At 36.9% G+C, this 11,084-nt stretch overlaps 1 pseudogene; it reads right to left on the bottom strand.

The window, feature by feature from the left end:
* Window positions 1-4,498: 4,498 nt before the first annotated feature.
* LOC114626269 overlaps window positions 4,499-11,084 on the bottom strand; it is a 55,169-nt pseudogene continuing 48,583 nt past the window's right edge.

Below are 11,084 nucleotides of genomic sequence, written 5' to 3'. Positions count from 1 at the left end.
CACTTAGTCAGCATTTATGTCTGCTTCCAGCTACAGCTGCAGAGCTGAGTAGCTACAGAAAAAAAAGTTTTTATTCTCTTGTTTCTAACTGGAACATCACAGAATGTTTGTCTAAAGAATAGCAAAAGCCCAAGCTGAGAAAGTTGTGTACTGGAGAAATGATTTGTAAAGCATTTTGAAGTTTTTTTTTTTCTCAAAATAATATGTTTACTTTGTTGCTTTATATTACTCTGTATTACTGTAAAAGTAATGACTTTATTGTAAACAACTTAAATAATGCAGCATTATAAAATATTCTTCTGTCTGCTTTTATAAAGTGGAGTTTTGTTTGTTATTTACAAGTATAGGTGTTTCCTAACTTCAAATGTTTGGAATTAATAAATTTGACTTTACAATGAAAGACATATACAGCCAGCTGACACCATACTTACAATGTGAATTTGGACCTTTTTTCATTCTAGTCACATGTGCACTATGATGTCCTGATGCTTAGTACAGCTTCCAGTGAGTCATGGAATCACAAAGGAAAAACTCCCATGTGCTTCAGTGTACTGTGCTGCTAAGTCATGATGTCCTGTAGATCAATGTTGCTAAAATTTAGATTTTAAATGCACATAAAGACCCATATGTTATGAGGTTGGTATCAAGGGTGGTGTTACTAGTGAGTGGAACATTTTAACAGTCGAGTCACTAGCGACATGTCTTTGAAGGGAACTGTCGAAGCCTGACCCCATCATCTCCCCTATGTTTCCCCTTTAAAACTCTTATGAGGTATATTTTTTTCTCTGTGATACATTTTTTACTAAGGTTTGCTGTCTTGTCATACAACTGTCATTTCAAACAACAGGGCCAATCGAACATGGATTAAGAATTCCTAAATTGTGAGCCAAATAATCTCAGGCAGTTTGCTATGGTGCTGGGGAACTGACTAATATTTTGATATTTTTTTTAACAAGAGTTAACATACATAAGACAAGGAAACACACACACACACACACACACACACACACACACACACACACGTAAGCTTTATGTAAGCTATGCAAATACACAGCTTGTGATGAGCCCAGAGCACTTTTTTTTTCTAACTATACCTAGACCTGTGAACTTCATGCCTCTGTACAATCTAATCTACAAGCCCGGACCTTGAAAGCTTCAGCTCCTAGTCTCCATCTAGTAGGCCTTCAATGTTTCAGTCTGCTGCACTGCACTCACTATAGTGAGTCCCAACTGAGTCACTGAACACCTTGCACTACTCTTAAATAGCTTCTCCTTTGTATTGTTCTTATGAGAGTTGGGTATAACCTATCTCTTACTCATTCTGTCAAATCTTTCTCTGATTTGTCACTTTGGATACCTCTCAATTAGATATTACTTTCAAGCATGGATGCTTCCTTCTATAAACTAATTTTACCTTAAAGGTATGTCTATATTACAATCAGAGGGATTAAAAGTATGTGTTGTGTCTGCCTTCCAGCCAGATCAAACAGACTTAGGTCTTTGGATGTGATTCCTTACCACAGCAGTCAAGTTGCTGGATTAAAATTCTTCTATATTCAAGAAACACACCACAATATCAAAGATGGATATTACCTGAGAGTAAAGGGTTGGAAGAAAGATTTCTAAGCAAATAGTTCCAAGAAGGAAGCTGGCATATCGAATTCTAATATTTAACAAAATAGACTTCCAACCAAAATTAATAAGCAGAAATGGAAGACATTTTATACTCATCAAAAAAAATCCACCAAAGTGATATTTCCATTCTTAACATCTGTGCCCCAAACAAAAGAGCACTCACACTTGTAAAAGAAACATTATTAAATCTTAAGTTACATATTGGACCTCACATGATAATAGTGGGAAACTTTAGTACCCCACTCTCACTAATGAAATGGTAATCCAGACAAAAAGTAAACAGAAAAACAATGGACCTAACATATCTACAGGACATTTACAAACACATTTTTTTTCTCAAAACCTCATAGAACATTCTCAAAAACTGATCACATAGTCATGAAGCAAAGCTCCATAGATACAAGAAAACAGAAATAATCCCCCATATCCTATTAGACCACAGTAGGTTAAAGCTGGAATTCAACAACAGAAACAAGAGAAAGCCTAAAGATGCATGGACAATGAACAACTCAATGACCACTACTCTCTACTCAATGACCACTGGGTCAAGGCAGAAATGAAGAAAGAAATTAAAGACTTTCTGGAATTCAATGAAAATGAAGGTACAACATACCCAAATGTATGGAACACAATGAAAACAGTGCTAAGGGTAAAGTTCATAGCACTAGGAAAGCTCTAGAACAAAAAGAAGTAAATGTACCCAAGAGAAACAGATGGCAGGATAATCAAACTGAGGGCTGAAATCAATAAAGTAGAAACAAAGGAAAAACAAAAAATAAATGAAACAGAGTTCCTTCTTTTAGAAAATCAACAAAATTGACAAAACTTAATCCAAGCTAAGTAAAAAACATAGAATATAAAAATTAATAAAATCAGAAATGAAATATGAGACATAATAACAGACACCCTGGAAATAAAGCACAATCATTAGCTCATACTTCAAAAACCTATACTCAGAAAATTAAAAAATCCAAAAGAAATAGACAATTTTCTTAATAGGTACCATTTACCAAAGTTAAATTAAGATCAGGTAAATGATTTAAATAGACCTATAACCCCCAAGGAAATAGAAGCAATCCTTAAAAGTGTCCTAAATACACAAGCAAACAAAAGGCCATGGCCAGATGGTTTTAGTGCAGAATTCTACCAGCCTTTCAAAGAAGAGCTGATACCAATATTCCTCAAATTATGGCAAAAATAGAAACAGAAAGACCATTGTCAAATTCATTTTATGAGACCACAGTCACTCTGATACTCAAACCACACAAAGGTTCATCAAAGAAAAAGAATTACAAATTTCCCTAATCAACATTGATTCAAACATTTTCAATAAAATACCCACAAACTGAATCTAGTAACATATCAAAAAGATAATCCACCATAATCAACTAGGCTTCATCCCAAAGATGTAGGGATGCTTCAACATATAAAAATCTGTCAATGTAATCCACTTTATAAATATAATGAAAGACAAAAATCACATGATCATCTCATTCAATGCTGAAAAAGCCTTTGACAAAATCCAACACTCTATCATGATAAAAGTTTTGGAGAGATCAGGGATAAAAGGGAACTACCTAAACACAATAGCAGAAGCATCCAGCAAACTAGTATCAGTAGAGGAATTTTAATTCAGCTGATAGCCAACAGCATGTTAAGTAGAGAGAAACTCAAAGCAATTTTACTGAAGTCAGTAACAAGGGAAGGCTGTACCATTCAATATAGTACTTCAAGTTCTTGCTAGGGCATTAAGACAAACAACTAAAAGAGATAAAGGGGATACAGATTGGAAAGGAAGAAATCAAAGTAGTTTTCTTTGTAGATGATATGGTAGTATAAGTAAGCAGCCTCCAAAATTAATATTCCTACAATTGGTAAACACCTTCAGTAAAGTGCCTGGTACAAAAGATTATCTCAAAAACAATCAGTAGCCCTCCTATATACAAATGATAAATGGGCTGAGAAAGAAATCAGGGAAACAATACCCTGTCTAGCATTCATAGTTTTTCATAATACTACATTTTATCTTGTCTTCTATGTGCTACACTTAAAATCATATCTTTTTTTTTTGCTTCTTCGCAAAATGTTAATTAATTGACAATTTTTCTTTGAGAATAGGTGACTATCTGCATAAATTTCCAAGTAATCTTTTCTGGGGTTAATGTGACTCTACTGCCCTGTTTGCTTCTTTTTCTTTTATGACTAGTAGATAATCTTCTCAATAGTGCCACTGCATTTTTATTGGAAAGTGTTTTGATCCATATATTATTGAGATTTATTGGTCTGTGGACACTTGATCTTAGAGGATGATATTAAATTTTTTTTCTTTGCTGATCTTTCTTGCATATTACACTCTGAATTAGAGAACTGTTTAAGGAATCTTCATTTGATTTTTTGATTTGCCTTTGTGTTTCATCTAAATTATAAAGGAAGTTGGTTGAGTTGGTTGGGATTCCCTTCAATCCTGAATTTTTCTGTATATGGATCTTTTCTAATAGACTCACTAGAATTAATCTGAAGAAAGTTCAGATCCTACTCTTTAAAGAGATTTAAAGATTATTTTTCTCATTAAACTCATTTTAATGGGTCTCAAAATTGTTTGACAGATTTTTGGTGAACTTGTTTCCATTATCAAGTCCTGGTTTTGAGAACTAATAACTTAAAATTGCCACACACACACACACACACATACACACACCACATGGTTTACAAAATATCCTTTCCTTCTGAGTGTTTTACCCTATATTTTTTATCATCACTCCATCTTTTACTATTATGCTTAAATGGCCAACTGAGGCAAGCAATTCTGAGACCTTCTTCCACCACTGAGTAAGCTTGCAGTTTCAGGTTTTAGGGATGATAGTCACTTAGCCTTCTGAGATTTCTGAGAAGACTTGGTGACTGTCATCTACAGCATTCTTCTTGTACATGTCTTTGATGACACCTACCACAAATGTCTGACTCATGTCACATACAGAAAAAAAATCACTCAGTGAAGGGTAGTCTCATAACATACATAGGCTTGCCTGAAACCATATCAGCAGTGGGTGCATCATCAAATTTCAAGAATTTTGGGCCAACTTCCAGCTTCTTGACAGAGAGTGATCAGTCTTTTCTTTAATCGGTAAGCTATGTGAGCTATGTGACAATGCAGTACAGGGACATAGCCAGCACTAATTTGGCCTGGATGATTCAGGATAATCACCCAAGCAGTGAAGCCATTAGTGGGCAATTTTTGCTGACACAAGCAACATTGCCACATCTAATGTCTTTGACAGACATGTTCTTAACATTGAAGCCCACATTTTCCCCAAGATGAGCTTCACTTAAAGCCTCATGGTGCATTTCAATAGATGTTACTTCTGTTGCAACGTTGCTTAGAACAAAGGTAATCACTGTGCTAGGTTTGAGAATACCAGTCTTTACTCGTCCACAGGGATAGCACCAATACCACTCATTTTATAGACATTGTAGAGTCAGTTGCAAAGGTTTGTCATTTGGGTGAATTGGTGGTGGGATACAATCCAAAGCTTCCAGAAGTATGGTCATACTGGCACTGCAATCTTTGGGGGCAACTTTTCATCTCTCAAACCAAGTCATATTAGCATTTGGCTCCAGTATGCTGTCACCATCACTGTCAGAAACTGGCACACATGCTATTATAGTAAATTTTCATAATGTAGATGCTGAGGTCCTTAACAATTTCCGCTTATCTTTTCAGCCTATAGAATGGCCCTATGGGATCCATTTTGTTGACACCAATACTTAGCTATTTCACGCCTAGGGTGTAAACCTGGAGTTCAGACTTCTGCCCATTCTTAGAGATATCAGCTTCAAATTCACCAACATCAGCACAATTAGTCTCTGTGTCTTGGCTATCAGTGACAGTCAAAAAATATTTTCTGGTTTTAAATTTCCACAGGAGATGTCAATAGTGACAACATTCTCATGCTGAGTTTTCAATTTATCCAAGACCAAGATGCATGTGTATTTGGAGGAGCCCAAAGACTTCCCTCCCCAGCAGACTTCTTATCAAACTTTTCAATGATTTGTTTGTTCATCCCATCATATTTCCAGATTAGATGGAAAGTCTGGTGGATTTCCCCGAATACCGTGTTTAATGGGGGCAATATTGATATGAATGTTTTCCTTCCTCATTTTAGCTTTAAATTTGTGGTGGTTTTCACAACATTTATGTTCTAGTGGCAAACCCATTGTGGAAAAGAGGCTTAAATATATTGTTATTATAATTATAATTAATATAATTATAATCTGTTATATTATAAATATAATTATATTATTGTATTATTAAATATATTGCTTTAGATTTTATTACCACTTGTTTTTTATTTATTAATCATTTTATTTGTTTACATTTCTTTTTTTTTTTTTTGCAGTTTTTTAAATTCTTTTTTTTTTTTTTTTTATTGGATGATTTATTTACATTTCCTATGTTGTCCCCTTACCCCATCCCCCACCACCCCCTCGGAACCCCCAATCCCCTCGCCCCTCCTCCTTCTTCTCTGTGGATGTAACCTCTATCTAACCCCCCCCCCACTCCCACCTCCCCACCCTCAAAATTCCCACCCCCTGGGGCATCCAGCCTACATGAGGTCAAGGTTCTCTTCTTCCACCTATGCCCAGCAGGGCCCTCCACTTTTACATATTCAGCTGAAGCCCTGGATCCCCCCCTAAGTGCTCCCAGGCTGGTGGTTTAGACCCTGGGAGCTGTGGTTGGTTGGTATTGTTGCTCTCCTCATGGTGCCACAAACCCTTTCAGCTCCTTCAGTCTTCACTCTAACTCCTCTATTGAGAACCCCATGATCAGTTCAATGGCTAGTTGTGAGCATCTGCCTCTGAATATGTCTGACTCTTGAAGGCCTCTGAGATTTGTTTACATTTCAAATGTTATCCCCCTTCTCCGTCTCCCCTCCATGAACCCTTCTTCCCATCTCCCTTCCCTTTGCCTCTAAGAGGGTTCTTGCCCACCCACACCTGCCTCACCCCTCTAGCATTCCCTTTCTCTGGGGCATCAAGCCTCCACAGGACCAAGAGCCTTCCTTTCCATTGATGCCAGACAAGGCAGTCCTCTGCTACATATGTAGCTAGAGCCATGGACCTGCACACTAACCATTTTGGTTAGTGGTTTAATCTGAGCTCTGAGGGGTCCAGTTAGTTGACACTGTTGTTCTTCCTACGGGGACAGCCATACCAGGCTCTTGTCTGCAAGCACATCTTAGCATTAGCAACAGTATCAGGGTTTGGTGTCTGTGGATGGAATTGATCACAATGTAGGACAGTCTCTGGATGGCCTTTCCTTCAGTACTTGCTCCATTTTATCCCTGTATTTCCTTTAGACAGGAACAATTCTGGGTTAAAAATTTTGAGATGAGTAGGTGGCTCCATCCCTCCACTGGGGGCTATGTCTATCTACTGGAGGTGGTCTCTTCAGGTTCTATTTCTCCGTTCTTGGGTATTTCGGCTAATGTCATCCACAATGGATCCTAGAGGCCTCTTTCATGCCTGATGTCTGGGACTTTATAGTGGTTCCCGAAGTTTCCCACCCCTCACTGGTATGTTTTTTCATTCTCATGACCCTCTGGACTTCTCTCCTGTCTTTTCTCATACTTGGTCCTGCCTCGTCTTTTTTCCTTCCCGTACCCTCTCCTACCCAATTCCCTCCCTCCCTCTGCCTCCCATGATTATTTTGTTCCCCCTTCTAAGTGTGTTTGAAGCATTCACACTTTGGCCTTCCTTCTTGTTAAGCTGTATATGGTATGTGAATTGTATCATGGGTAATTGGGCTAATACCCACTTATCAGTGAGTACATACGATGTTTGTTCTTTCGGATCTGGGTTATGTCATTCAGGATGATATTTTTAAATTCCATTTATTTGTCTTCAAAACTCAAGATGTCCTCATTTTATCTGTATCCATTCTTCCATTGAGGGGCATCTGGGTTGTTTCCAGCTTCTATTATAAATAAGGCTGCTATAAAGGAGCACATGTCTTTGTTGTATGCTAGAGAACCTTTTGGGTATATGCCAGTAGTGGTATAGCTGGGTTTTTAGGTAGAACTACTTCCAATTTTCTGAAAAACCTCTGGAATGATTTTCCAAGTGGTTGTGCCAGCTTGCAATCCCACCAGCAATGGAGGAGTGTTCCTCCACATCCTTGCCTGCATCTGCTGTGGCCTGCATTTTTAATCTTAGCCATTCTGATTGGTGTAAGGTGGAATCTCAGGGTTGTTTTGATTTTCATTTCCCTGATGACTAAGGATGTCGAACATTTCTTTAGGTGCTTCTTGGCCACTTGAGTTTCCTCAGGTGAGAATTCTCTGTTTAGCTCTTTGCTCCATTTTTAATTGGGTTATTTGCTTTTCTGGAATCTTAACTTCTTTTTATATTTTGGATACTAGCCCTCTATTGGATGTAGGGTTGATAAAGATCTTTTCCCAATCTGTAGTTTGCCATTTTGTCCTATTGGTAATGTCTTTTGGCTTATAGAAGCTTTTCAGTTTCATGAGGTCCCATGTTCAGTTTTTGATCTTAGAGCCTGAGATATTGGTTTAGATTCAGGAAAATTTCCCTTGTGCTGATGTGTTCAAGCTTTTTTTCCCACTTTATCTGCTATTAGATTCAATGTATCTGGTTTTATGTGGTGGTCCTAGATCTACTTGGACTGGAGCTTTGTACAAGGAGATAAAAATAGATCAATTTGGATTCTTTTTATATGTAGACTGCCAGTTAGACCAGCACCATTTGTTGAAAATGCTGTCATCCCCCCCCCCCCCCCCGCCAACCCACTGTATGGTTTTGGCTTCTTTGTCAAAGATCAAGTGACCGTAACTGTATGCATTTATTTCTGGGTTTTCAATTCTATTCCGTTAATCTACCTCTCTGTCTCTGTCCCAACACGATGATTTTTTTTTAAGTCTCTATTACTTGGTAGTACAGCTTGAGGTCAGGGATGATTATTTTCCCCAGAAGTTCTTTTATTTTTGAGCATTGTTGTTGCTATCCTGGATTTTTTGTTATTCCAGATGAAGGTGAGAATTTCTCTTTCTATGTCTGTGAAGAAACAAATTGGAATGTTGATGGGGAGTGCATTGAAACTTTATATTGCTTTTGGTAGGATGGCCATTTTAACTAGGTTAATCCTACTGATCCATGAGCATGAGAGATCTTTCCATCTTCTGAGGTCTTCCTCAGTATTTTTTTTTCTTATTCAGGGGCTTGAAGTTCTTGTCATACAGATATTTCACATGCTTGGTTAGTTATGCCAAGATATTTTGTATTATTTGTGACTACTGTGAAAGGTTTTGTTCACTAATTTCATTCTCAACCCATTTATCCTTTGTATAGAGGAAGGCTACTGATGTGTTTGAGTTAATTTTATATCCAGCCACATTGCTGAAGTTGTTTATCAGGTATAGTAGTTCTCCAGTAGAATTTTGGGGGTTGCTTATATATACTGTCATCTGCAAATAGTGATACCTTGACTTCTTCCTTTCCACTTTGTATCTCTTTGATCTCCTTTTAATTGATCTAGCTAGAACTTTTAATACTATATTGAATAAATAGGGAGTGGGCAGACTTGTTTTGTCCCTGATTTTAGTGGGATCACTTCAAGTTTCGTTTAATTTGACGTTGGCAGTTGGTTGGCTGTATATTGCCTTATTATGTTTATGTACGTGCCTTGAATTCTTGATCTTTCCAAGACCTTTAATGTGAAAGGGTGTTATATTTTGTCAAAGGTTTTTTCAGCATCTAATGAGATGATCATGGTGTTTTCCTTTGAATTTGTTTATTGTGGATTACATTGATGGATTTTCTTTCTTTTTTTTTTTTCTCGTTGATCCATCCCTGCATCCCTGGGATGAAGCCTACTTGATTATGGCCAATGATTGTTTTGACACATTCTTGGATTAGATTTTTGAGAATTGTATTGGGTATTTATAAAGGGAAATTGGTCTGAAGTTCTCTTTGTTGGGTCTTTGTGTAGTTTAGATGTCAATATAACTGTGGCTTCACAAAATGAATTAGGTAGTATTCCTTTCTGTTTCTATTTCATGGAACAGTTTGAGAAGTATTGGTATTTGGTCTTCTTTGATGGCCTGATAGAATTCTGCACTAAAACCATCTGGCCCTGGGCTTTTTTGGTTGGCAGACTTGTAATGACTGCTCTTATTTCCTTAGGGATTATGGGACTGTTTAGATAGTTTATCTGGTCCTAATTTATCTTTGGTACTTGATATTTGTCTAAAAAGTCACCTATTTCATTTAATTTCTAGTTTTGTTGAGTATAGGCTTTTGTAGTAGGATGTGATGATTTCCACAGTTTCTGTTATGTGTCCCTTTTCATTTCAGATTTGGTTAATTTGATGCTATGAATTTTCCTCTTAGTAATGCTTTGTGTCTCATAAGTTTGAGTATGCTGTGCCTTCATTTTTATTAAATTCTATAAAGTCTTTATTTCTTCCCTGACCAAGTTATTATTGAGTAGAGAGTTTCTCAGTTTCAATGTGTATGTGGGCTTTCTATTTTGTTGTTGTTGTTATTGAAGACCCATCTTAGTCCGTGGTAATCTGTTAGAATGCATGGGATTATTTTAATCTGTTTTTATCTGTTGAGGCTTTTTTTGTGCAGTCGTCATGTTCAGCAGCAGATTGCCAACAGAAAATTTACATCTATGGAGGCTCCTGGTTTCATAAAGTCCTCTCAGAACTTTATTGTAATTTACCTTTTATATTTCATTGTTATTTATATATTGATTTTTTTCTCTTTTTACTCCACATGTTGTTTGTGTATTATGGATTTCAGGTTAGTGTTTTTATGGGATTCCTGTGGATCTTTGTTTTTTTATGCCTATTCTTAGCCATGGAGAAGGTGATTCTGAGGTCCTCATCCTAGCTGAAATGCTGATTGCAGTTGCTGTCTTCTTGGGAGGGAGAATCATTTTGGTTTGAGAATATGACCAGTGGTAGACTGACTATACATGTACACTAAGTCAGTAGCCACATACCTATTCCTACATGATCCTTACTAATTGGATGCAGAGTATAAATAAAAAAGTAATAATAAACATCAATTATCTTTAATAAATAAATATGAGGAGGGTGACTTTGTGACATGACATGGGATGAGTAGATTGGAGGTGATGAGGGGTAGATGCAATCAAAATACATTGTATATTTGTAGAAAATGTTTTTTTTTTCATTTCAAGAGCACATTCCTACCCATTAAAAAACCTCCTTTTTCCCAAAGTCACTGGGGATCACCTTTCAGCTCTCTGTCTGCATAGATCTACTCATTACAGAAATTCTTGCCTAATTCTAGACTTGTATTTGGCTTCTTGGCTTAGCAGAGTAACTGTGAAACTTGCCTATGTTGTAATGTGAATTAGCACATAGCGGAATTAATCTGTTCATCAATGGCAGACTATTTGT

Source organism: Grammomys surdaster, unplaced genomic scaffold, assembly GCF_004785775.1.
Source record: "Grammomys surdaster isolate TR1022 unplaced genomic scaffold, NIH_TR_1.0 232, whole genome shotgun sequence".
In the NCBI taxonomy this organism is placed as follows: domain Eukaryota; kingdom Metazoa; phylum Chordata; class Mammalia; order Rodentia; family Muridae; genus Grammomys; species Grammomys surdaster.
This window is presented reverse-complemented; position numbering and strand designations above follow the sequence as displayed.